Source organism: Hemicordylus capensis, chromosome 3 (assembly GCF_027244095.1).
Source record: "Hemicordylus capensis ecotype Gifberg chromosome 3, rHemCap1.1.pri, whole genome shotgun sequence".
Lineage (NCBI taxonomy): Eukaryota > Metazoa > Chordata > Lepidosauria > Squamata > Cordylidae > Hemicordylus > Hemicordylus capensis.
Window position 1 is genome coordinate 252184836 of NC_069659.1, and position 27218 is coordinate 252212053.

A 27218-nucleotide genomic window follows, 5' to 3' on the forward strand; every position below is an offset into this window, starting at 1 on the left:
CGTGAAGCGATACACCCTCCATTATACCTAATGGGGGAAAACCTTAAAGATGCGTAAACTTCAACAATTCACCAAAAATCAGCCCTCTGCCCAAATCCTTTGAAAAAATTCAGGTAGCTTCCTTGCCCCTACCTGGCACTACCACCAACCCCACACTGCTCTAGGCCACCCCTTTGCCCCCGATGTGAAGCTATACATTTGCTGACACCTCCATGCCTCTTTATGGAGAAAAACCTTAAAGACGCGTAAACTTCAAAAATCACTTAAAAACCATCCCTTTGCCCAATTCCTTTCAAATAATTCTGATAGCTTCCTTGCCCACCCTAGGAACTACAACCCACCACACTCCACTCTATTACACCCCTTTCCCCCCGACGTGAAGCTATACATTTGCAGCAATCCTAATTATTCTCTATGAGGAATTCAAAAATACTTTAACAATTCACCAATAATCAGAGGAGTGTCCAATTGCCTTGGGGCTTTGTGGGTGGTAGGCACCCCTGTCTGTCTACCACCCACCCTGCTTTTGTGCCCCTAGGTGCTCCACAATAGGGGATATGGGCTGGTTCATGTCCCATTATATTCTATGAGAAAAATAATTAAAAATATTTCAAATATTCATTAAAAATCGTAGGACTGTCCTATTGCTTCAGGGTTTGGCTGGTTGTTGGCACCCATGGGTGCTCCACAATAAGGTATAATGGCGTGGTTCGAGTCCCATTATATCCTATGAGAAAAAAATAAAAATAATTTTCAAAAATTCATAAAAAATCGTAAGAGTGTCCGATTGCTTTGGGGTGTGCGTGACAGGTACCCCTGGGTGCCAGCTACCATCCTACCAATTTTTGGGTGTCCTAACCGGTTCAAACCAGTTCGAATTCGAACCGAACCAGGGGTTGGTTCGAACAAACCAAAACCGAACCACCCCCTCCTGGTTTGAACCCAGTTCGAATTCAAACCAAACCGGGTGAACTGGTTTTGTGCACATACCTAGCTTTAATGTAATGCTATATTACAATTTCTATGGTTTACTCTGTTGGGCTTCTGTGTGTATGTATTACTGGTCTGTGACAGAAATAAAGAATTTGATTTTGTGCTCAATTCATCCATAAGAACATAAGAACAGCCCTGCTGGATCAGGCCCAAGGCCCATCTAGTCCACAAGTTATGGAACTACTTAAATAGTGAGTTTATGGCCACAATTAACTAGAAAACAGGTGTTGGATGGATCTCTCAGGACTATATTTAGTTAGAACGTGCGGTATCCACTTCTTGATTTGAATCTGGAAAAAAGGGACAAAGGTGGACAGTAAGTTTAATGTTTTCATGGCTAAATACAGGCCTCCACAACTTGTGATTCGCCACGTGAAATACAGCCTATATAGGGAGGCCCAGTATCTATATATGGAGGCCCAGTAAGAAATTGACATCTGCTTTGTAATGGCTACCTGGGTACAATGTGTGGCCACAGGGAACATTGGTCTTGGTGAGACACAAATTGTGCAGGCCTGCTATAAAGTACAGTTATATACAGAATAAGCAGATCACTCTGTAATAAATAGAAACAGTTCCTAGATCTTCAGGTATGAAATTAAATTAAAAAAAACTGAAGAAATGAATAAATGCAATAGTGACTAACAACTCAAATCTTGCAACACCATAAGTTCTTATTTTGGGAACCTACCACTCACAGAGCCCTTTCTCACATGCAGTGAGGAAGAGCTACCCATTTTGCGGATAGAAAGCCTGAAAGCCCTTACCTCTCCGAACACAAGCAGTCATCCTTCCTTGGGCGGGCACTCAGCCCAAATAAGCACCGGCTCCTGCCAGTAGCTCCAAGGGTCGGGGTGCTGGGACATGCCACCCCAAATCAACCCATCTCCAGAGCTCCAATAATGCACTGCGTGAGTGTGTGGTACATTATGGAGATCTCCCTCCCCCCCTGAGTCTGCCAGCTGCAGCTGCAAGCAGCTGTGGCTGACACACAATCAAAGAAACGAGGTTAGGAGAGTGCTCGATCTCCTAACCCCATTTAGAAGGGAGGCTCCGTAGGTGGGTTTGCACCATGGTGCTGCTGGAATCAGGCCTGATCCCGGTGGTTCACACATGCGTGCAAAACCAAGCTAGGCTCCCTTAGCCCAGTTTTGCACATGCGTGTGAATAGCCTCACTGCATTACTATAATGGGAGAGACTATGATTGCTGAATTGATTAAAAAAATGCATGTCACATTGTAAGTGAGTTTGTAGATAAGGGGAATGCATGGAATAATGTAGTTTAACATCAACAAGGCTTCTGGTACACTTGAATAGCCATTATTAATCTACTTTGTTTCTAATGTGCTGAAGAATAGGAAGAATAAGGTTTAATGTTCTGTTGTATTATAAAACAAGAGGAAATGTCCCTACCAACATCCCACAGACCCAGAGCTTACTATAGGTGTGGGAAATGATCCACCTAAGTGGCTGCTTATGCAAATATAAGACACTTCCATTTGCACAAGGGGGCACACCAAATTTTGGTAGAATTCCCCCTCCAGCTGCCCTGCACCATAGATCACATCATTTTTGAGGTCGCCTAACCCTTAGGAACAGTTTTTGGCAGACGAAGGAGACTGTCCCATATTGCAAGCAGAAATCTACATGTGATTCTTAGGATCCAACCCATTGTTCCTCAAAAACATATAAATCATAGAACATTTGAGTAAAGTCTAACAAAGAAGTCAACAGAAAAAGCCCAGTGAATTCCTCACATCTAACCATGCAGTTGAGATCATTTTGCACAAATCTCTCTCAGATACAAAGAGTGTAACTACACTCTGGGCTTCAACTGGATTAACAAGCATCCTCCACCCCTTGGGAACGATTGTTCTGTGAGGGTTTAGGGATTTTGAATAGAGGATTCTCCACCATCTACACAAGCACAATTTTTACGGGAAAGCCAGAACAGTTATACTGGTATAAAACCAATAAACCGGTAGTACCCTAACATGTCTCCCATTCTTGCCTTACACCATGGAAAGGGGAATTAATGAACCCTTTGCAGCTGGTCCAGTGACTCTCCAATGCATGCAACTACAGATATTCCTCTTTCTCTCCAGAGAAGAATGAACCAACTGCCTCCTTCCATGCTGTCCTTTTGAAGGAAACAGCCCATGGAAACACAGAGCCCATGGAAATGTGTACGGCAAAGGAAACAACATCCGCATGTTATACAGAATTCAGAGAGATAAAGGCAGAATGAAATAATGTCCTCATCTTAAACATCATACTCCAAGGCACAGCACTCTCACCCTGCAAATTATATAATGTGGATTGATGATGATGTACATCAAAGCTGTTGAAAGTGACATCCAGCCCAGCTGTTAAGGACTGCACAAACAGCAAACATTTGATTATACTAAGGCATGATTATTGAGGACTACACTGAAGTCACATTTCAGGCTTGAGCTCTCTGGCTTCTTCCCCTCAGATGCTCCCAGGCTCTGATGTAAACCTGGGGGCTCCAAGGAATGTATGAAAGTGCTACTATAATCTTACCCATTCATTTCAGAGTAAGGGGACAGCTTCCTGCATTAATCTCCACTTTGCTCCCAAAACTGTCCCTGTCACTGGAAAATGATTAGGGAAATACAAACTTCCATGCAAAATATAACTAATGCTTTCAAAGACCCTGTTATTATCAATATACAAATGAATATTGTAAAGATCAGTCCCAAAATCACCAAACTAGTCAGATAGATAGAGAATCAAATAGATAGAAGGATTTAATGGCAATTTGTTGGAACTCATTATCCTGATCTGAAAATCACATTTTCATGATCTTGGCTTTAGTGGGAGGGTATGAGGATAATGGTGAATGGCTGAAAGTATTCCTATTCGACAATCGGCAGATGGTCCATCTGTCCTTGCAGTCAATTCTCAACTGGGCATTAGACATATAAGCCACCATATGGCTAAGAAAAAACAGACACTGTGAGCATCAGAAGTGGGTTACTTTTATAAATCTATTTTGGAATGGAGAGATGAATAGGATAACACACTAGGTCTATTGTACAATGATGCACAATGATTGTTCCAAGAAGCAGACTTCACAACCTATTTTCAGTCTATTATTCAGTTTCTTAAAATAAAAGCAAACATCATTCACAGGAAGAAATCCATCACCATATTATTTGTGATGGAATGGTCTCTAAACTTTGAAAACAAGTCATGGTAACTCCTGAAAATCCACCCCCCCCCCACGGGGATTACTACATCCCTGTAATCAGAGATGTAGACATTGTGACATAGACAATGACAAAAAATGATACAGGCACTGAACAACACCCAGACTAATTTAGTCATGACTAAGCCCAGTTGAAATCAATATGATTTAAGTTAGTCATGACTCATTTATTTCAGTGGTGCTTGGTAATGTCTAACTAGCCTGGATGTTGCTCATTTGAAGTGATTGTTAAAGTAACAATGGGGGGGGGGAAGGTTCCTCTGAATCTGAATGAGAAGTACAAAGCAGATGTAAGAGACAGCACTGCATTTCCCATGAGAGAAACAATATTGAAGGAAATCAAGCTGAGGGTAGAATAAATAATTAAAACATCCCCCACCACCAAAACGACATTGGGAATAAGGCTACGTATGTGCGGCCAAAAGTACGTATTCAGTGGATCTGTTCTTGCTTTAAGAGTGTGAACCTGTATGTAGGGGTGTGTATGACTTTAGCTGGTCTCCCCTTCCTCAGAAGTGCAATGTGCACTGCACAAATATGTTCCTGAGGGTCGTAAAGCCCTCAGGGACATATTTACACATTACACAGAGCACTTCCAAGGGAAGGGGAGATCAACAAAAATTACCCTCCATGCATGTGCACCCATGCTGCTGAAGCAGGAATGAATCTACTACATGTATGGTGTGTACAGCATTAGTCAGGATGTCAGTCAAAATAATCAGATCATAGGAATAGTTTTTATGTGTCAAATGGATTATCACTGGAATTGGGCCCCAGAGACCTGAATACATATCCCAGCTCTGGAAGCAACTTACTATCACAGTACACTTAGCAGCAGTAGTGGGATACCACTGGTGGAATACTGTTTAGTCAAACATAATATAAAGAATGGTTAATTTTCTTTCTTGCACAGGCGAAGAGTAGTTCAGTTATTATTTAATAGTGTTGGATGATGAACTTCATTTATTCAAGGGGTTTGCAGAACCGGTTTGATTTGATCCAGGTTCAACTCAAACTGACTCCTATGGTGGCTGAGGTGATGGTAGTAGGGGGAAGGCCAGTAAGGGAAGAAGGACTTCTGCCACTGGCAGAGGAAGAGATGGTGGCTGCTAGCCCAGCCAGATCCCTCCTCCTGCCCACTGATCCCCCCCCCTCATTGTGACCCCCCACCCAGTCCAAGACTGAGGAGGATCTGAAGCAGGAGGATGTTATTCCTGCTGCTCCAGGACCTTCACAGCCATGTACAAGAGAGGGAGGTGGGGATGCTCGTGGTGGCCAACCAGCAAGCCCAGTAGTGCTGCCAGCACCTAAGGAGACCAAGACCACTTGCAGCATTGTGTGGGGCCACTTGTGAGTGCTGCCAACATGAGCCTACACGTGCTTTCTGTGTCCACAGCAGGGCACAGGTCAGCAGGGGAAAGGATGCCAAGCATCTGAGGACATCAGCAATGTAGAGACACATCAAACGGCATCGTCCTCACTCCTATGCTATGCCAGCAGCTGTGCCCTCAACCAGAAGTGGCAAGGAATGTGCTCCTGCTCTCAAGTAGGGCACGTTTCCCATCACACAGTGGGTGCATCCGGTGGGCAAGTGGTATGGTCACCCAGAGGCATGTCTCATTATCTGGACCATTGGAGAGATTATGGTTCTGGACGACCAGCTATTTCAGATGGAGGAGAATGTCGACTTTGGCTGGCTGCTCCAACCGCTTGCCCCCAAGCATCGAATCCCCTCACGTACCACCTTCAGTAGGAGGCTGGTGCTGTCCGTGTACCGGGCATACAGGGAGGTTGTGTCAGGGCTGCTGGACTCTGCAGGACCTGACACCAGTTTGCACTTCACTACAGATGTGTGTACTAGCTGTAGTGCAGTGCAGGCTGCTTTTCTGTCCCTCACTGCACACTGGTGGGGGCAGGAGAGAGAGGGGATGACAGCTGCTGCTGTTGGCAGCGTGGCCAGTATATCCTCCCAGGCACCAAAGCCCAGGTGGGCTCTGCTGCATGTGGAGCTGTTTGACACAGACCACACAGCAGATGAACTGATGGTGGTATTGGCCACCAGGTGGAGGAATGGCTCCACCAGGTGGAAGAAGTTGCCTGGAGAAGCAGCCACACAGGTAAGGACCTGCTTGCTTACTTTTAAAGGCACCTCTCACTGCTGCCCTTGAACCACCACATTTGTTTGTGGTCGGGCCAAACTGGTTCAGACCGGTTTGCAGAACCACGGACTGGTTCAAACCAGTTTGCAGAACCATGAACCGGTCTGCATTCAGACCAGTTCATGAACTTGGTATGTGCACATGCCTAATCAGAATATCAAGACTGTCCCACAGGCCTTCTTAGGAAATAGCTAGCTCCCTTTCCCTAGAAACAAGGCCTAGAATGAGCAAATGTCACATTTAAGTTTCAACCTATCCTAATTAATCCCCAGTAGGTGGAAGTACTGCACATATCCTCAACGGATGCGTGGAACTGCCTCAGTGTGGTGGCCCTGTACACTTTGCTGAACTGTGTAATGGGCACAGCCTTTCTGGAGCTCAGGGCTATGTATATCAGTACCCTTTCCCAGATATCAGGGCACATTATTGGGATGCCAGTAATATTCTTGTGGTGCCAAGAGCTGGGAGGGACAATAAGCTAACCACCCTCACTTCAAGCACCTTGGGACCTTTCCTGACTTTCTGCCATTTATGATAAGAGTGTTTTGAATGGTTTGCCTGTTGGGGAAAAGATATCTTGAATTTGCCTGGTTCATTTAGGCTATAGGAAGGTTTATTGCTAACATTATTTTGGTGTCTCTGCCTGGCCAGTTCTTAGGTAGCCCCTGCCTCCCCACTGTAGAGGTGAGGCAGTCAGAGACTGCACAGCTTCTGGGCTGGGCATGAACCTCAGAATGGAATTTCCCTTGCAGAAAAATGAAACAAGGACAGTTCTTCCTTCACTGGGATTTTCAGGAAAGAACAGCTGATAAAGATATTTGGCTTCTGGATGGCAGGTGCCTAGACCATTGTTTAATATACAAAAACTGATCCTCATGTCTCTTCCCAGCCACTGGAAGGGAAAGTATCTAAACATATAACTGGCCTTCTACCAGAGGTAAGCTTCAGGAACGGATCCTGTTCTTTCAAAGCCACTGAACACCAGGAGTTGTCCCATTAAAGTGCTGCATAAAAGGTGGGGCAAAGTTGAAGAAGAGTATAAGACCACCCACAGTCAATGTATCCTGAGAAGTGGGGTGCTGGACAGAAAAGTGTAGTAAGAAGAGAGGGAGGTAGAATTTTTTTTAGAGAGCTGAACAGAAGAGGGAAATTACTGCCCTACTATAGTGAGATGGGATGTTGTTTTAGCTCACAGTTATAAAGTCCCTACTCATGGCTTGGGAGTTTTTTGTGTGTACTAGGAACATCTGGACATAGATAAAATTTTGAAAAGGATGAGACATTGGAAGCAACTGAAGTGCTGTGAAAAGGAAAATTATGAAATAAGGGGTTTTCACTATATTTTATGAGGCATTTATTTATTTATTTATTTATTTATTTACATTTTCTATCCCGCTCCTCCTCCAAGGAGCTCAGAGCAGTGTACTGCATACTTAGGTTTCTCCTCACAACAACCCTGTGAAGTAGGTTAGGCTGAGAGAGAAGTGACTGGCCCAGAGCCACCCAGCAAGTGTCATAGCTGAATGGGGATTTGAACTCGGGTCTCCCCGGTCCTAGTCCAGGACTCTAACCACTACACCACACTGGCTCTAAAATACAATGTTCTAAAATAATGTAGTAACTTAAAACAAATGCTATTTAGCAATCCGAGATGTCATAGAAATCATATTGAAGCAGGTGGGAGTACTTGAAAACTAGTTTGATGTAAGTAGGGTTGTGGATCACAGCTTCCAATAAGCAGTACAGTATTATCAAGAGACCACTCTGTACCTGCTCTTATGTCATTATTGCGCTCTTAAAAATATTATTACTGAGTGACAAAGTGGGTGATGTCATTTTTGGCTCTTCCTGTCATCTTTATAGCTGCATAGGAAATGAAGCCATGGAGAGTTTAAGGTAATTTGCTGCAAATCCTAAATGAACAGAACACTAGTAAAGTGCAGAAGTAAAAAAGACACAAGAGCTTGCATGACCAGTAGGTCTTGAGAAAACCATATATGGACAAACTATAAATGTGTGATTGATAACAGAAGGCATAATGTTTGGTCACTATCCAGATATAGTAGATAGGGCTGCTTGTTCAACCAGCAAATCAGTGAAGCTCATCCCAGTCTGGCAATCCTAAGGGTGAAAGGATATCTTGACCCCAGTGTGAAATGGAACCATGAGCTTCCTGGCAGACAAATTCTATTAGTGAGCCTGAATTGCATATCTGATTTCTGTTGCATCTCTATTCCTAAACTGATGTCTCAGAGTCAAATGTTGAAATATTACATATCACATTGTAACACAATGCTTTTATTGAAATAGTTCTACTTAGGACAGCAGGGCTTGTCAAAAGGACTATCCAGAACTGCAAATAGTATGTGAGTGTAGTTTGTGCATGTAGCATGCATGACTACAACACACACTTGCATATTTTCCTTGTCTGTGCATACATACTTTGCTGCTTAGAGTCACATTCCATGACATTTAAAAGCCTACATACAGTGGGAGAAAATCCTCAGAAACGGGAATTTGACAGCACTGTTGCAAAAGAGTGTTAGACATTGGTGAAGATTCTGTGGGGAGCAGCTGTGGAGTCTACAGGAAGTGACTTTGGCAGGGGGAGGAGAAATGGATACCCTTGATCAAATATGGGTTCTAGAAGGCTTGGACAACTTACTTTACTTTTCTCATTATCCATCATCTTTTAAATAATCTAACATAATATGACGTTTGCATATGCTCAATTTTTGAACTGCACAAATGTGATTTTAGAACTGCACTTTTTTTTGGAATTGCATGTTTTGCATCTGGCTGCACATATACAGAATGGAAACATGCTTCTTACTTGAACATGTAGAGTCAAAGAAACCAAATAAACAAAAATGAATTTCAGACACAATTTACTATTGTGCGTATTCTTAGCAATTTGTATTTTGGAAGTCAAAATAACAAATATTATGTTATGAAATTTAGGTGAAGGAACTGAACCAATGCTAATGAGCCATTTTGGAAGGGCAGTATAAAAAAATCAAATCAAATCAAATCAATCAATAATGGTTTGCTTGAGGAGAACATCACAATATTTAGAAGGGAATGCAGAATGTCACTACAGTGTTTATTTTTCATGGAAGGAACACAGTATTGTATATTATTATTTCTTGTTTACATATTCAGACAGGTGTTATTGACTGGTTTGTTTTATCCAGACATCGAGTCCTTCCCAAGGACCTGGGATGCCAGAATTGTTTTTTATCAATATCATTATTATTATAGATATTGTCACAAAATATAGGCTGTTCCCAGTAAAGCTGTTTTTTTGTAGTTGGCTGATAGTGATTTCTGTGGCCCCTATGGTGTTGAGGTGCTCTTCAAGTTGTTTTGGAATTGGACTTAGGGTGCCAATTACTACTGAGATTATTTTGGTCTTCTTCTGCCACAGCCTTTCAATTTCAATTTGTAGATCTTTGTATTTTGTTATTTTTTCTATTTCTTTTTCTTCTGTTCTGCTATCAGTTGGTATTCCTATGTCGATTATTTTGACTTGTTTTTCTTTCTTCTAAACTATAGTTATATCTGGTGTATTGTGTGGCAGATGTCTGTCTGTTTGTAGTTGAAAGTCCCATAATATTTTTGCATCTTCATTTTCTACAACTTTTTCAATTTTGTGGTCCCACCAATTTTTGGCTACAGGTAGCTTGTATTTTTTGCAGATGTTCCAGTGTATCATTGCTGCTACCTTGTCATGCCTTTGTTTGTAGTCAGTGGGTATTTATTAGTATTATTGTTATTGTTATTATTATTATTTACATGAAAAAGTTTTAAATGTCTGCCTTTTATGATAATGATAATTGTGCTTCTGGGTCCCTTAAAAGTCTTTGTTCAGCTCAACCTCTTTTTTTTATGGGAGTACCCATTTTTAATGGTGTGCAATATGTGAAGAGAGAGATGATTTAAAGCAACATGTGATTTTGCCAGTGTTGAAACAAACTGAAGTGTTTATACTACAAATATTGCCTTCAGAGAAAATAACTTCAGTGACTGTTCAGAGATTTCTAGCCTATATCAATGATTAGATATAGGCTAGAAATCTTTGAAGTGATTTTTGGCCAGAGACCAAAAGACTCTACAGAGCAAATGAATATGCTTCATATACATTTTAGTTAGCTTCGTATGACAGCCACATTGGTTATGCATTTTATGGAGTGGAAACTAAATGTTTAGAGCAGAAGTAGTGGAATTACCTGTCTTAAGGAGCAACATGCAATAGCTGGGGATGTGTTTATATCTGCTGCTTGTGGGTGATGATTATAACTGAAATCATTAAAACAGACATTTAAAAGAATATGAAAACCATGACAACAGAATCATGATTCAAGCCTTTAACTGGCGCTCTCTCTCTCTCTCTCTCTCTCTCTGTGTATTTATTGGTCACTACTGAAGAAAAAGTTCTGAAAAATTTAGAAGGGCAGACAGTTAAAATTGTATATCAGGAAGGTTAAGAATTTGACTTAAGGCTATTCAAGCCATAAAATTCAAAGTTATAGCAGGAAATTCAAGTTGACAAACACCCTTCCCATAATTCACACTTTGTAATGGGGGAAATACCCCAATGGCATGAGTTAAGGGCAAGATGTCAGCCCAGATTTTCTACTTTAGTACAGATTTTTTCCCTTCCTCTTGGTTCAATAAATATGTTTAATGTTACTGAAATCATGTTCTCTTTGCAAGTTGCCCTTTGATGGCAGCTTCTAATTCAAAAATGTTTAGTTTTTAACACTCCTCATTTTATGGATTGAAAAAGTAGATCTAGAAGTTTAGATCACAGGTCATAGCTAAAGTTGTATAGTACTAAATTACTCATTTTTAGAGCATTAACCCACATCAGAGGGCTAACTTTAGATTGATTCTCAGAGCAGTTCAACCCATGTTAAAATATTTAGGCTTATAGTGGCTGAATGGAATCATAGGTTGACATCCTGACTAATGAAGTGTGCGTGTAAGGAAGGATAGTGGGGACATTCCAGGAGTCATCACAGTACCCCCCCCACCCGCGCCAGCTTCCCTGTATGTGTGCAGTTGTGCAAGAACCATTGGAGTTAATAGCACTTTCCATGCTCCAGAAGCACTCTGTAAGATTGGGAACACATCACTGAAAATCAGCAGTGCATTTTCACCCAGTATTTAATGGGTGAAATCAGATTGAATATTGATTCTATCTTCTAGGATGTTACAGCATCCCCTCCAACTTCACAGGCATCCCCCTTATCTCTCCCCCAAGTCATTTATATACATGTCTGTAGGTTCCAGATCCGGCCCCCACTCAGGTACTCATTTTTTAAAAAATCAAATATTTGCAACCTAATCAAAATGCCTTTATAATGCTCCATATATGAGTTGTCCATCACCATTCCCCCTCTGGTATCCTGCCCCTGGAAGTTTTTCATGCCCGGATTTTTGCATGCATCTCCTCTGGAATGGAGGTGTGCATTCACATATCGGCCAAATTTACCCCTGCGAGCTCTCAGGGGGCACTTCACACACGATTTGGAGTTTTCATCACACATTCAAGTATAACCTGATTTATATCTGTAGTAAACGTCTAATGATTCCACTATAAAGGCAACAAGCATCAAGCCTACTAAGCCTACTAAGGAGTTGTTTGCAGATGAGAGATCTAAGTTAAAACAGGCTGTGCCTAAGTTTTTTTTATCCCCCTGTGTCTGATAACTTGTTTAAATGTACTTTACAACCAAATTGCATTTTCTTGACTATTTCTCATCTTCCTGAAAATTGGCACAGGTGGTCTAACAAGGTGGCCATTATTGCCTCCTTGAATTCCTTACTTTGTTGCTCTGTTCAGAGGCGAGACCTTGTTAGATTTGAATTTCTACCTGCTGTTAATTATACTCAGCGCCTTAAATTCACCTTTCAGAACGGCAGAATTCCTAATTTGCTTCTGCGCTCTAGGGCAGTGTTATCCACGTATGGTATAAGTTTACAGCAATGTTTTATCAATTCCTTGATTACTCCTCTGGTCTTTAGAGCAGTTAAGCCGCAGTTTTTGGCTCCACCCTCTTGCTCTGAAAATTCTACTGAGTCTTTCAAGAAACAGTTTATTTTACATAATTCCCACGATCAAAGGTTGAATGCTTCTACAGAGGCTGCTTTAAAATGTAAATTGGCTAGTGACTTAGCTTTTTTGCAACCTGCTCTAGTTCTTAATTCTAACTCCCCTGAGCCTAAGCTTTCTCCTGATCCTATTGAAATGTTTTCAAAGTCTATTGAGGAGCTGCATTCTACTTCGGTTTTCCATGTGGATACTGCAAACGATCTTGTTGACCTGAGTGTGGACAAAGCCTCTGGACAACCATCTGTGTGTCTTCTGAATTCTTCCTTTTTGCTTCAGGATATAACTCCAGTTTTTACATCTAACCTGAGCTCGAAATTACAACCTTGTGAGAGGCTTGGCATTAGCAGTGAAGTGGTGGAGTTGTGTAAGATAGCATTGCAGGACAGTGGTCAAATTTTGGAGGTCAAGGGGGCTGGACTATCTAGTGACTTTCATCCTGAAGTTGTCCATGCCCACTGCCATTCTTCTGCGTCTAGACCATCTTCTCCTGCTGGATTAAATTGACTGATGCAGTCATCATTTTCCCTCTCTTTATTAGTCTGGAATGTTGGGACACTTAATCCCAAACTCCGAGATCCAGACTTTTTAGCCTTTATCTCGGGTTTTGATTTGTTGGCTTTCCAGGAGACTCGAATGAAGGGTGATATCTACTTACCTGGTTACTCTTCCTTTATTTTGAATGCTACTCTTGGGCCAGGGGGTGTTAGATTAGTTGGGGGTATTGCAGTTTTGGTGTCCTCTACGCTCTGTTATAAAGCTAACATAATTGAATCTCTAGAATCAGAGGCCTTGGCTGTGTTTTTTAATGTGGGCAATTTTAAATTTATTTTGATAAATGTTTATGTTCCTCCAGCTAGCTCTCATTCTTATAAGGAGAACTCATGGACCAAGTTGGAGAAATTTATTGCAAATATTCAAACCACTTTTAGAGATATTCATCTGATTTTGGTGGGGGATTTTAATGCGCGAGTGGGTCCAGATGACACCACTATTTTGGGGAAATATCATCATTTTCCACTTCTTCCCCCAACTCCTCTTTCGCTTTTGGTTAGACAATCAAAAGACACTAGGTGTGATTTTCGGGGATTCAATCTCTTGCTACTGGCCATGAAGGAGGATTTATGGTTGCTTAATGGCTCAGTTCCTTCAGATTTTCCGGTGGAATATACACATTGGGTGGGGGCCAAACCATCTTTAATTGATTATGTTGCCGTTTCGTCCAGTATGTTGTCCAGGGTTTTGAATTTCCAGATTATCCCCAGACTTGAAAGCGATCATCACCCAATGCTTTTGAAGTTTTGGTTGGGTGTTGGCTCAAGAGGTGCAGCTGGACCGGTGGTAGGAGATTTTAGGAACATTAGTTACCGAAGATTGAGGTGGTCTGAGGAACTTGCCACACGAGTTGCTAATGTGCTTGGGTCAGAAGAGGCGTGTAGTTTACAGGAAGGAATTATAACAGGATCTATTGGCTCCCAGAGGTGTTCAATGTTAGATCATTTTTCTTCAGTCTTTAGCACTGTTGTGCCCAGTTTTTGTCACCTCAGTATATCCAAGCAAAAATTCAAATCATGCCAAGTCCTTTTCTCGTTCCTGGTTTGATCAGGATTGTTGCATTGCCAAAAATAACACACTTAAGGCTTTCTTAACTTATAGAACAGCACCCTCTTTGGAAAATAGGCAAAGGGCGCTCTCGATGAAATCAGCCTATAAGAGGTTGCTTAGAGAGAAGAAGGCACAAGCCGTTAACAAAAACCAGCTTAATTTAATTGAGGCTGCTAAGTCTAACAATCAGTCTAAGTTCTGGAGGCTTGTTTCACCTGCTCTGTCGAAAACACCTACACTTCCAGCTTCTGTGATTCCAGCTCAGGTTTGGGAACAACATTTCCTACAGCTTTATAGTAAGGCTGATAATATGGATTATAATGCTGAACAACTAAATGGAGATACTCTTAGGTGGAACCCAGTCTCCTGTTCAGAGATTAAAAAACTTATTCAGAAATTTAGTAATGGTAAAGCCCCTGGTAGTGATAACATTTCTATTGAGGCTATCAGAGCGAATCTTGATTGGTGGGTCCCCGTTTTAGCCTCGCTATTTACTTATATAGATACAACTGCTAACATACCCAGTGATTGGGGCCTTGCTATAATAATTCCTCTTTATAAAAAAGGTAGGCGTGAGGACCCAGCCAACTATCGTCCCATTAGCTTACTTCATGTTATTAGTAAAATTTACGCGAGGCATCTTTTGATAAAACTTCTAGACTGGATTGAGGCAAATAACATTTTAGCTATCGAGCAGGCAGGCTTTCGGGAGGGTCGTTCCACCACGGAACATGCTTTTATCCTTCAATTTCTGGCAGAGAAGTATTCTGGGTTCCCAGGTTCAGCACTTTATGTAGCATTCATTGATCTTAAAGCTGCATTTGAGTCAGTTTCTAGAGAGAGACTGTGGTCTAAACTGGAAGCCCTTGGAATAGATAAAAGATTACTCAAACTTATTGTTAGTCTGCATAAGCATACTTGTTTGAAAGTTCGTTATGGCCCAACTGGACAGTTAACATCGGAAATTCCAACTTTTAGAGGAGTACGTCAGGGCTGTATACTTGCTCCTATTCTGTTCAACATCTATGTTAATTCTGTAGTTTCTTGTTTGTCCACCCTCTCTATTCATCCACCAAAGTTAGCTGATAGGCACGTCTCCATTTTATTATATGCGGATGACATGGCTATTATGTCGCAGACACCTGTAGGCCTTAAGCGTGCCCTAAGACTCTTCTCATCATTTTGTAACCAAGAGTCTATTGAAATAAATTATAGTAAGACTAAAGTCTTAGTGTTCACCAAGCGAGCTAGGCGTTATAATTGGTCCATACAAGGAAACAAGATTGAGCAGGTTAATTCCTTTAAATATCTAGGAATTACGTTTCACTCTGTCGCCTCTAGAAATGCCCATTTTAACTCCATCAGACAATCTGCTCAAATGGTTGTAAATAAGATCAAATCTTATCATTTTACACATGGTGCTGCTTTTATACCTGCGACAGTGAGACTTTATACAGCCAAAGTACTGCCTTTGCTCTTATATGGAGCCCAACTGGGACCTGCAAGTAATTTTGCCTTACTGGAGGCTATCCAGACTAAGTTTATTAGATCCATTTTGCAGGTTCCATGTTGTGCTCCGAATGCTGTCATCAGAAGAGAAGTTGGTCTTATTAGGGTGGAATCCTTATACTGGTGCTGTATTTTTCGATTTTGGTTAAAATTGAGTTTTGGACAGGCGGGTTTAGCCTCTTTGGCTATGAATGATGATTTTAATTCGAGCTGGAAACGAGCTGTGTTGAGCAAATTTTCCTCTTTTGGCCTCTCCATAGAGGATTTGCATACTGTAGGAATTGAGCAAGCCAGGAAGTTAGTTAAGCAACGTGTCCTGGATATAGAAGTTCAACAAGAAGGTGCATGGCTCAAGCAGAGTTTATACTTAGGGAGTCAAGCTATTAATCTTAAACCAGCTAAATATTTTGATGTGGTGCTGTCCCTAAATTTAGACGAGCCCTCACTTTAGCACGTTTAAATGTTCTTCCTACAGCAGTATTGGATGGCAGGTTCAAGGGAGTTCTGCTATTTTTACGTCTTTGCCCATGTGGCAAAGGGGTTATAGAATCTACCTCGCATGTTATTCTTTATTGTGATTTTTATAGGGAAACCCGTTTAAGACTTTTATCTCCTATGTTAGACAATTTGCCTGGCCGGTCTGATGAATTTTATTTAAATTATCTTTTAATTAATGAGGACACTGATATTATTTCTGTTATGGCTAAGTTTTGTTATATTATTTGTAAAATACGTACTGGTTTATTGTAAATGTTTGCTGGTCAATGACCGAATAAACTTATAACTAAAAATCTGTAGTAAAAAAAATCCACTTTTTGCGTTGGTTTTTTGGGGGCAACTTCAAACTCGCAGTAAAGCCTCGCGGAAAACCCACAGTCAAGTCTCCTGTCTGGGAAAGCTCCTGGAGATGGTTTCCATTACTAACACATTCTCCTTTGATAGTTTAATGTCCTGGATTGACACATGTTACTATTTTGATACTACAAATATTGTGATGTCAAATACTTATTTAACAGTGCAGTGGCTCATATTTATTTAGTTTTCTTTCCTGCACAATCCCCTGCTGTTTGACATTATATTCAAGACCCAGCTTGTAAGGCTGTATTGATTTTACTTGACTCAAAACACCACAATACATGCCAAAAATGATTGCAGTGTAATGAAGCTATTATTACATTGACCAATGTTTCTTTCCTGTCTTATGCCAACACAGTTGCAATATATTTTACTTGCAAAAACCCTGTGATGCAGGATTTATGAACACTGAGTCCCCAGTTGTTGTCGGTCATTGTGGCTGGGTATGATGGGTGATTGTAACAACAGTTGGAGAGTCAAGGTTTGGAAGGCTTGCCTTGAGCTATCTTAGAGCTCAGCTGCAAAACATAGAATTGCCCAATGCTCTTGTGATGAACCTGGCTTATATTGGCTCTGATTCCTAAGGTTTGGCCACCTTGACATTGGGTCCTAATTCTATTTTAAACTTATTTTTATGGCATCTGTTTTAAAAGGGCATTTGGGGAGAAAACCTAGTTTCTGTTACTGTTCGCTGTCACCAGACAACAAAACCTAGCTCTCTTCTTCTTTTCATTCTGCTTTATGAACACCTTATGTCTTAAGTACCCATACATATCTGGAGGGAACTGCTCAGACTAACTCAGGAAGCTGTACATTAGAAACTGTCCATCCTAGACTACTGAATAGCACAATACTTAGTGCACTTAATTCACAGTTAAACATGGAGGCTGTTCTCTCACACACCCCTAACCCAGGCTAGGGAAGCCCAGTCTGCGTTAGGCTGTGTGAGAGAACTGCCAGGATCAGGCCCGATCCCTGTGGGGAAGCACCACCTAGCCCAGCTTTTCAACCCAGCTCTTAGCCAGGGTTAAAGGCTTGAGTGAGCCCTAACCCAGGTTCGTTCCCAGTGTTCGCTGGCCCAGTGTTCGTAACCCAGTGTTCGCTGGATGCATTCAGCCCCAGCAGACCTAGAGATGAATGCAGCACCCATTTTCTTGGGGAATCTCCCAATGCACTGTGCATGTCATGCAGTGCATTGTGGGATATCCGGAGGCCAGGATGTGTCATTCCAGCCTCCAGAGCTCTGTACTGCACCATGAAACACAGATCACCTGGGAGTGTGGTTCACACGCCCAGCATCATTCGAGCGCCCATCTGAGGGGAGGTTGAACCAGCCTTCCCCCCACCCATCTGTCCTCCCACCTAGTCATGTGAATGGGCTCCTAATTTTGGAATAAACTTGCCTATAGCTAGCTTTTCAAAAGATTGTACGTCTTGGCTTTTTCCCTATTAGAGGGTAGGGCTGAGGTTAACTGAGAGATTGTTTTGGACCTGCTTTGGGGGGTTCTTTTGCTATGGGGTAAATTATTATTTATTTGCATTTTTAAAAAATCTCTGATAAGGTGAGGACAATTGCATCAGCCTCCCAACAATTAGACAGAGAGACAGAGCTTTGAAAATCAGACATGCCATCAACTCCAAGCATGTTTACTGAGAGGAAAGTTACACTCTTGCAATGTGACAAACAACCAGAAACATGTCATAGGAATACAGTCTTTGATTCTGATAATGTGTATCTAAAGCAGTTGTGGACTTGTCCACAAAGGGTAACACATTTCCTTAGGAATATCTTTAAAAAAAACAAAAACATTTTTTACATTTTGAATTCCCAGAAATCTGATTTCTTAAGAATATATTTTTAAATCTATTACACTAATTTACTTCTGAATTCAAATAATCTGTGCCTATATACATGTGAAAACTCTCTGTTATGTTAGAAAATGAGACAATGGTTTGCTGAGAGACACTGAAACAGTGCCAAATGCTTTGAGGGCTAAATGGAGAGCATTAAAGCCAACCTGGAGCCATAGCAAGTGATCCTAACATTTTCCTGAAATTTAATTGCATCCAAAGGCGCTCTTACCCCTGGACTTCAGGGCTGAAGTCCATGGTCTCTACCCCAATCCTTTTTAGTTCATCCCAGGTGGTGTGGTTAAAAATGTGCTAAAAATACTGTGTGGGTAGGTGGGTGGGGCCTCCAAAAGCCTTTAGGTCCAGGCTCCAAAATTACCTAGGTGCACCTCTGATTGTTTTGTATCCCCTGAACCCGGGTCTGCCATACTCAAATCAAGCACTACATTGCATACCTGTGATTCATAGAAATAGTATTATTACAATAAATGGGGTTGTTTAAAGGGGTGTTTAAATGGGTGGGTGACTAATGAAGTGAATTTAGTGCTGGGCCATGTATTGTAATCCAAACCAAGCATATACAAAACTATACTCAATTTTTATTTATTTATTTAACATATTTGTATACTGCCCCAAACTCACATCTCTGGGCAGTTTACAATAAACATTTAACAAAGCATTCAAACACTATTGCACTTCTGTGCTAAATGTTATGCACTCATTCCTGTAATGTGGAAATTAAAAATCAAAGCATTCAAATAAAGAGGGATTGGCCCCAGGAAACAGATGGTTATGGAAGGACCAAACCCTAACCTCACTAAATGTGGGTATCATTTTCACCACTTATTCTCCTTGGTTTGTGGCTAAGTAATTGGATTAGATCATTATAATCTGGATTTGAATGCACAGGCAGTACAAGCATGATTTAGACAATTATCACTTAACACAGCCTGACAAGAAACTCCAACGGGCTCCTCATCAAATAAGGCTATTGTTTGAATTTTATCTAGGACAATGTACGCATTTCATGATATGCATTATTTATAATCCCCATCTCTCAAAAGTTTATCAGATGAAAGAAATATTTTTATTCTAATTTCTGGTTATTAGATCACAGAGGTTTCTTCATGCCAGAATTAAAAAATCTTGCATCCAATAACAAATAGATAAATGTTTTCAACAGATGGGACCTTTGGAAATTCAGTCTCTCTCTGGGTGTGTTTTAAACTTCATTATGCACACATTAAATATTCATTAATAATAAATAGAATTAAAGCTAGCTAGCTCTCTAATGGAGAGCAAAAAAATGAGACTGAACTGATTGGATTTTAAATGGATTTCCACATTTCTTCATCTTTGACCCTTAACGTAAATCAACAGCTTGACTAATTCATTCATTTTATTTTCATATGGACTTAATAACTAAATGTAAATAATTATTTTGTATATAAAATGTTTGTTGATCACAATTAATCTTTTTAAAAAATTTCTGGTGAAATATGGAACCATTATGTCAACAAAAAATGGCACATAATATAGTAGAGCAATTAAAACTATTTGTGGACTTTAGTAGTTCAGTGTCTGTTCATGAGTAAACACATGAAGGATGGATAGGTTTTGGACTACACTAAGACTTTTCCAGCTGTGGCAGAAATGGCACAAATGAAAAAGAGATGTAAGATGAATGAACTGTTTTTTTAAAAGTTAGACATTTGGACTTTATTCCATGAACATTCTTCATTTAGCCATATTTTATAACAGTGATGCTAATCCAGAGTATAAACATAGCCCAAACTCTGCTCTAAGCCACCTTATGCTCCTGATCTAACTAAACTTACACTCCAATTCAATATGTAAGTCCCTCCAACTAAAATTCTGTGGCTGACAACCTGACTAACAAAGTGCTCATGTTAGTATCTGCAGTTGGAGTCTTTGCACAGCTCCTCTAGTCTTCTTGTACTCACACTGTTACACAAGAGCACAAATATTTCTGAGTGCTGCCTTCACTCCAAAAGCAGTCTGTAAAGCAGAAACACACTGCTGAGGGTTAGCAATATTGTTTTATAGCTGCTTCCCTCATAGACAAATCTTAGGTAGATTTAAGGTAAGGTAAAGTGCACTGTCAAGTCGATTTTGACTCCTGGCGCCCACAGAGCCCTGAGGTTTTCTTTGGTAGAATACAAGAGGGGTTTACCATTGCCTCCTCCTGTGCAGTATGAGATGATGCCTTTCAGCATCTATCTAGATCAGTGCTGCCTGATATAGTACCAGAGGGGATTTGAACCGGCAACCTTCTGCTTGTTAGTCAAGCATTTCCCTGCTGTGCCACTTAATATGTAGATTTAACTAAAGGTTTATTCAGAAACAACTCAGTTTTCTCCTCCTCCTTCCCCTTTTTCCTTTTTGACTCTACCCCCCCCTCCAATAACACACACTCTACAGGATCCACGCTGGGACAAAAATTTCTCAACAACACAACACAAAAGATTACTAGATAGAAATCAACAAACATGTTTCCACTCCTACAGAGTACTTCTGGAGTGCAAGGAGTGCTCAGAAATATTAGCCCTCTTGCACAACCACAAGGGGGCTCGGGGTTCAAGGCACATGTTCCTGGTGTAGACCCTCCTAACATGACCACTTCATAAGTTGGAATGTCATCCACTGTGTTACTGGACCTTACTCCTAGATAAGTATGTATAGGATTGCATCGCACTTGACCTACTGAACAAAATATGTGACCAACATAAAGCCGACTGACTATAATGGAACATCAACTTCAATTCCTGCTAACTGGGCAAAGAGACATCTTTTAAAGTGGTGGTTCTCTTATATTTAGTAGAGAGTGAGAAACTATTCCTATTCAGCCAGCACAATGTCTCTCTAGTGGCTGTTACTGGTGTCTCCTTTGTGAAGATGCTGACGATGGAAGTAATCAGGCCCTCCAAGAGCTCCTGGGCCTCTCCTGTAGTACTAGTTCCTAAGCCTGTGGGGGCGGAGGGGCAGGATGTAATCAGGTTTTGCATGGACTACAGAGAGCTGAACAAAAAGATAACACCAGACAGGTCTCCCATGCCTTGCACTGATGACCTATTGGAGCAGCAAGGGAGTGCCAAGTACATTAGACTTGACCAAAGGATACTGGCAGGTGTTCGTGGCACAACAGGACAAAGAAAAGACAGTTTTCATTACCAATCATGGCCTGTATGACTTTAATGTGTTGCCCTTTGTGCTCCACAATGCACCCCCCCCCACCTTCCAGAGGTTGGCAATTGACTACTCAGGGGTTTGAGTAAGTTTGCTAACACCTACCTGGATGATGTGGCAGTCTATTCTTCTACCAGGGAGCAGCACTTGGAACATCTAGGGGTGATAGTCCAACGTATCCAGGAGGCTGGACTCATGATTAAGGCCAAAAAGTGTCAAATTGGCCTGCGCTGGGTAACCTATTTGGGGAATAAGGTGGGCCAAGGTACTATCTCGTCCCTGGATGCCAAGGTGCAGGCTATCCAGGAGTTTCCAGTTCCCAAAGAAAAGGGCAGGTGCAATCTTTCCTGGGTTTGGCAGGTTATTATCAAAAGTTTGTACCAAACTACAGGAAAATTGCTGCACCACTTTCTGATCTGACAAAGAAAAATAAGTCCAATGTGGTGGTGTGGTTTAGGGAGTGTCAAACTGCTTTTGGGGAGCTAAAAGTAGCCCTCAGTCGGGGACCCATCCTGCAAGCCCCGGACTATATGAGAAACCATCACTCTGACCACTGATGTTTCTGAGAGGGGCAATGGGGAAATGTTAACTCAAATGGGCTCAGACCAGGTCCCACATCTGGTGGTGTTCATTAGCAAGAAGCTATCGGAGCATGAATCCCAGTGGTCTGTATCAGAAAAAGAGTGTTATGCTATTGTCTACATCCTGGAAAAGCTATATCACTATCTGTGGGGGCATAGATCTGTACTCAGAACCGACCATGCTGCTCACAACAACAACAACAACAACAACAAATATTTATATACTGCCTTTCAGCAAAAGTTTCTGAAGTGGTTTACATAGAGAAATAATAAATAAATTGGACGGCTCCCTGTCCCCAAAGGGCTCACAATCTAAAAAGAAACATAAGACAGACACCAGCAACAGTCACTGGAGGTACTGTGCTGGGGGTGGATAGCGCCAGTTATTCTCCCTCTGCTAAATAAAGAGAAACACCACGTTAAAAAGGTGCCTTCTTGCCCAGTGAGCATGGGAAGTGGCTGCTCTTAAGTGGCTGCAGGAGGCTCAGAACAGGAATGTTCACTGGAATCTTGCCCTCCTAACATGGAGCATATACAAGGGATGACCAACATCGTGGCAGATGCCTTGTCAAGGGGACACTTTGAGGACCCCACTGGAACTTAAGGAATCTCTGGGAGGGTGGATGCAACAGAGGACGAGAGTTTCCAAGTGTTATTAGAAATGTTAAATTGTTTACAGCTGATATATGTACATAGCTGAGTTTAAATGTTATGGTTTGGGTTCCCATCCCTTTGAGACAGGAGGTCTTGCCCTGTTTCTACCTCCTAGTCTCATTTTAAAGAGGGGGGTGTAGTGGGGAGCCAGCCAGCAATTATAGGGTTAACTGCATCAAGTGGTTCCTTGACAGACAGACTGTAGACCCTGGGTCATGACCCACTCAGTTAACAAAATGGGCGGGACTAAAGGGTTCCTGACGGTCTCCTGGGGAGAAGAAGGTGTGCCCAGGTGAGAGGAGAGCAACAGAGCAGGCATCTCCAAACTGCGGCCCTCCAGATGTTGCTGAACTACAACTCCCAGCATCCCTAGACACAATTTTTTGTGGCTAGGTATGCTGCAAGTTGTAGTTCAGCAACATCTGGAGGGCCGCAGTTTGGGGATGCCTGCAATAGAGTCTTGCCAAGTTATATCAGGGTGAGTTTTGCAAGTCCCTGGGGGTTACAGATTACAGGGTTCGTCCCACCTAGATTTTGGTGAGATCTAAGGGAAGGAAGCTAGGGCTTATGGCTTCAGAAGGTTAGACTTAGGGGAAAGTGTCTTAGTAAGACTTGTGTTAGAAGTTATTTTCTTTGGGGTATGTTTCTTTGCAATTCCCATCTATCTACTTTATAATTATCTCAATGCAACAACAGCCTAGTAATGATTAAGTCAAGTACTGCCTATAAACATCTGGGCGACAGGAAAAACTCTTGTAACCACTAAGAAGCTAATCTTATTTGCAACAGCTACACTTGTAATTTTGAATCTGCTTATTTTTGTAGTAAATCAATAAATTGTTTTCTTTGTTTACAAGCTCCCTCAGAGTGTTTGACTGACTCTGGGAGAAGGAGGAAGCCTCTAGTTTACATGGTCCCAAAAAAGGACCAGAAAGCCTGCTATTTCCCCACTCAAACATATATAAGTGGAACCATGTTTTTATATTTGTTTGCTAGCAATATAAAGAGGGCACTGAAGAGTTATCTCTCCCTTTCAGTCAGAGAAACCCTGCTAACTACAGAGTGGTTGGTGGCAGCGATACAATCTACTGGAGATCCTTCTAGTTAATTTTGAACCCAGTCAGCCCATGAGGCTCAGGGAGGGATGATCCAGCAGCAGTCTTCTCCCAGGTGGGCTGGTGTGGTTCTTTACCATTTATTTTTTAGATTATGAGCCCTTTGAGGACAAAGAACCATTTCCTCACATGTTTGTTCTGTAAACCACATGAGAACCTTTGTAGGCATGTGCATGAACCGAGGTTTGTGCACTGGTTCAGATGCGTTCTGGTTTGTGGTTCTGCAAAGCAGTTTGTAATGGTTCAGCCACCTTCCAGAAGTTGGCCAATGACTACTCAGGGGTTTGAGTAAGTTTGCTACCACTTACCTGGATGAAGTGGCAGTCTACTCTTCTACCAGGGAGCAGCGCCTGGCAGTTCAAGGGTAGTGCCGGGGGGGAGGGCAGCAGTGAGCAGGTTCTTACCTGGGTGACTGCCTCTCCAGGCAGCTTCCTGCTGCCATGGTGCTCCTCCCACAGCAGCCCATGCATAGTGGCAGCACAGCACCAGCATGCACCTGGCCTCAGCGCATGCATGCTGCCGCCATGCGCAGGCTGCTGGAGGGAATGCTGCTGCAGCAGGAAGTTGCCTTGAGTGGTGGTCAAACCAGTTTGTGGTTGGGCAGACCCAGGACAAACTGGTTTGCAGAACCACAAACTGGTCTGCATTCAATATATTAAACATATATAAGGGGAACCTCGGTTAGTTCACATGCCTAAACCTTTGTTAAAAAGCAGTTGATAAATACTATTAACAACAACAATTAACTTTAATTTTTTCAGGTCTTCTCTATCTATGATGATATCTAGTTTACAAAACTCTCATTAACAGCAAACTTCTAAGGTGCTACATATGCCACATAACTTTAGTGCTTTGCTAGCTCCCTTATCCTCATTCTACATTTGCTGGTGGTTCCCTTATATGACCTCATTTCCCTTCCTAATGCAATCAGTACTGGTTCCATAAGAATGATTGGTCTAGGCTGCAGAACTCATTGGTTCTACGGAACCTGCTGACATCTTGTTTGTGAGGGCTGCAGGGATGAGGCCAAGAAAACCAGCAAAAGTGAAATGCTCTCTAAACAGGTCTCCTGAATAATATACCAATGTTTATTAAGGTTTACTAGTTACAACTTGGAAAATGTTACTAAAACAATATTTGCTGAAAGCATTGTAAAGACACTTTATTTCCAGCATGGATGAATATAAATTTGGAATTAAAAAGCAATAGCAAGTAACAGATCACAAATGAATCACCAATTTACTGCTTTAAAACCCAAATGTGAAGGGATACTGTTGAATTCAACAGTTTTATCAGCTAATTAAATCTTTACTTCAGGCTAATCTGTAGCTTTCTTTGTTCTATGCATATTTATAATTTGAACAATGATAGCAGTTAAAACAATAAAATATGCTCTCTCTTTTTTTAAAAAAAGATACCCTATCATCAAAAATGCCTTAAAATAAAATAGAGACATTTTAAAGTGAAAGATTTTGAAAGGAATGTTTTAGTAAATAAAGCTTTTTGAGAAGAAAACTGTCCTATAAGACCCAAATCTTCAGCACACTGACATGCTTTCGAGTCAATTGCTCTTACATTTATGCAAGTATAATTGACAGCATTGTGAACATGAGCTGGGAAAGTCCTTGGCTTAACTTTAACCTCAACCATGAACTCTTGAGGTAGCTTTAGGCAAGCCACTCTCTTGTGGCTTCAGCCTCTCCCCCTGCCTGTCCCGTTCTGCAGTATGGGGATAATAATATTGGCCTTCCTGAGCAGTGTTCCCTCTAACAGGAATTCCCAAGTGTTGTTGACTACAACTCCCGTAATCCGAAACCAAAGTCATTACAACTGGGGATTCTGGGAGTTGTAGTCAACAACATCTGGGAATCCCTGTTAAGAGGGAACACTGCTCCCGAGGCCTTGTGCTGCTGGGAGGGTGATTTCATTGATTGATTGATTGATTGATTTCTATACCGCCCCTCCAAAAATGGCTCTTACACAGAAATAATAATTTGGGGACAGGTTCCCCAAAGGGCTCACAATCTAAATAAAGATTTGTTCTAACCCCCTCACCATGCAGCCCCGAGACGCTACTAGGTGATTGGGCAAGGGCTGTAGGGGGTGAGGTTAGGACAGCCTTTGAAGGCAGCTCCCCACCCCAAACTTCAGTCTGGCATTTTCAGGTTTCCCTCCCTCCCTTCTCTAGGGGCAGAATGGGTTTCGGCTGGCCATCCTTTTGGGGGTCAAGTAGGATTTTTTGGCTCCCAATGTATTGGCCTTGTTGGGAGTTTTTTTGTCTACTCTGTTCTGCTTTTCCTAGTTGTTAGTTAGTTAGTTAGGTCACAACTTGGCAGGGACAGTGTGGGCTGGGTGAGAAGTAAGTAGTGAGGTAACATTGGTGAGCACCCTTGGAGAGTTAAAAGGGGTAGATTGGTCAATTGGTCCTGTGTGGTTTTTGCAGCCCAGGGATGCTGATTTGCCATGAAACCTGCTTCAGGGCTTCACAAAACTGAGGGCTGGGCGGCTCGGATGTGTGCGCGAAGACCTAGAAGTTGTACAGGCCCCGTTTGGAGTTATTATTATTTATTATTATTTATTCAATTTCTATACTGCCCTTCCAAAAATGGCTGAGGGCGGTTTACACAGAGAAATAATACATAAATAAGATGGATCCCTGTCCCCAAAGGGCTCACAATCTAACGATCAACCCCCAAAGGGTTGACTATGAAGGGAATGAAGCAGGCTTTACCTGCTTCTTTTCTGAGTCGGAGTATGTCACCCATCCAAGGCAAAGGGGAAGACTGTGAAGTCTGAACCCGGTCTTTGTTAGGCCCACTGTCTCTGTTAGGCACACTTTCGGGGTGTGTGTGTGTGTGTGTGTGTGTGTGTGTGTGTGTGTGTAGTGCTTACAGTCCGCTAATTGGAGTTAATTTGAGTTAATCTGATAAAGTTGTGGCCCTTATACCCATAATAATGTTGCCTGTGTCTTCTTGGGGCTGGGGTGTGGGGACAAAAGCCTCTCTTAAAGTAAAGTTGTCCTGTCAAGTTGGTGTTGACTCCTGGTGACCACAGAGCCCTGTGGTTGTCTTTGGTAGAATACGGGGTGGGGGGTTACCATTGCCATCTCCCACGCAGTATGAGATGATGCCTTTCAGCATCTTCCTTTATTGCTGCTGTATGATATAGGTGTTTCCCATAGTCTGGGAAACATACCAGCGAGGCTTTGAACCAGCAACCTCTTGCTCCCTAGGCAAGTTATTTCCCCACTATGCCATTATATTATCTACCTTATTACCTTACAGGTAATATTACTGAGATAATATATGTGAAGTGTTTTCTATATAAATGCTAAGTTAGAA

At 41.8% G+C, this 27218-nt stretch overlaps 1 protein-coding gene across 16 annotated transcripts in view; it reads right to left on the bottom strand.

Moving 5' to 3' along the window:
- Nucleotides 1-859: 859 nt before the first annotated feature.
- JAKMIP3 (Janus kinase and microtubule interacting protein 3) overlaps nt 860-27218 on the bottom strand; it is a 248090-nt gene continuing 221731 nt past the window's right edge. For all 16 annotated transcript variants that reach the window (XM_053310606.1, XM_053310607.1, XM_053310604.1 and 13 more), the window contains one exon: nt 860-1283. The gene's annotated coding sequence lies outside the window, so the exon portion shown is untranslated. The remainder of the gene's footprint in view (nt 1284-27218) is intronic.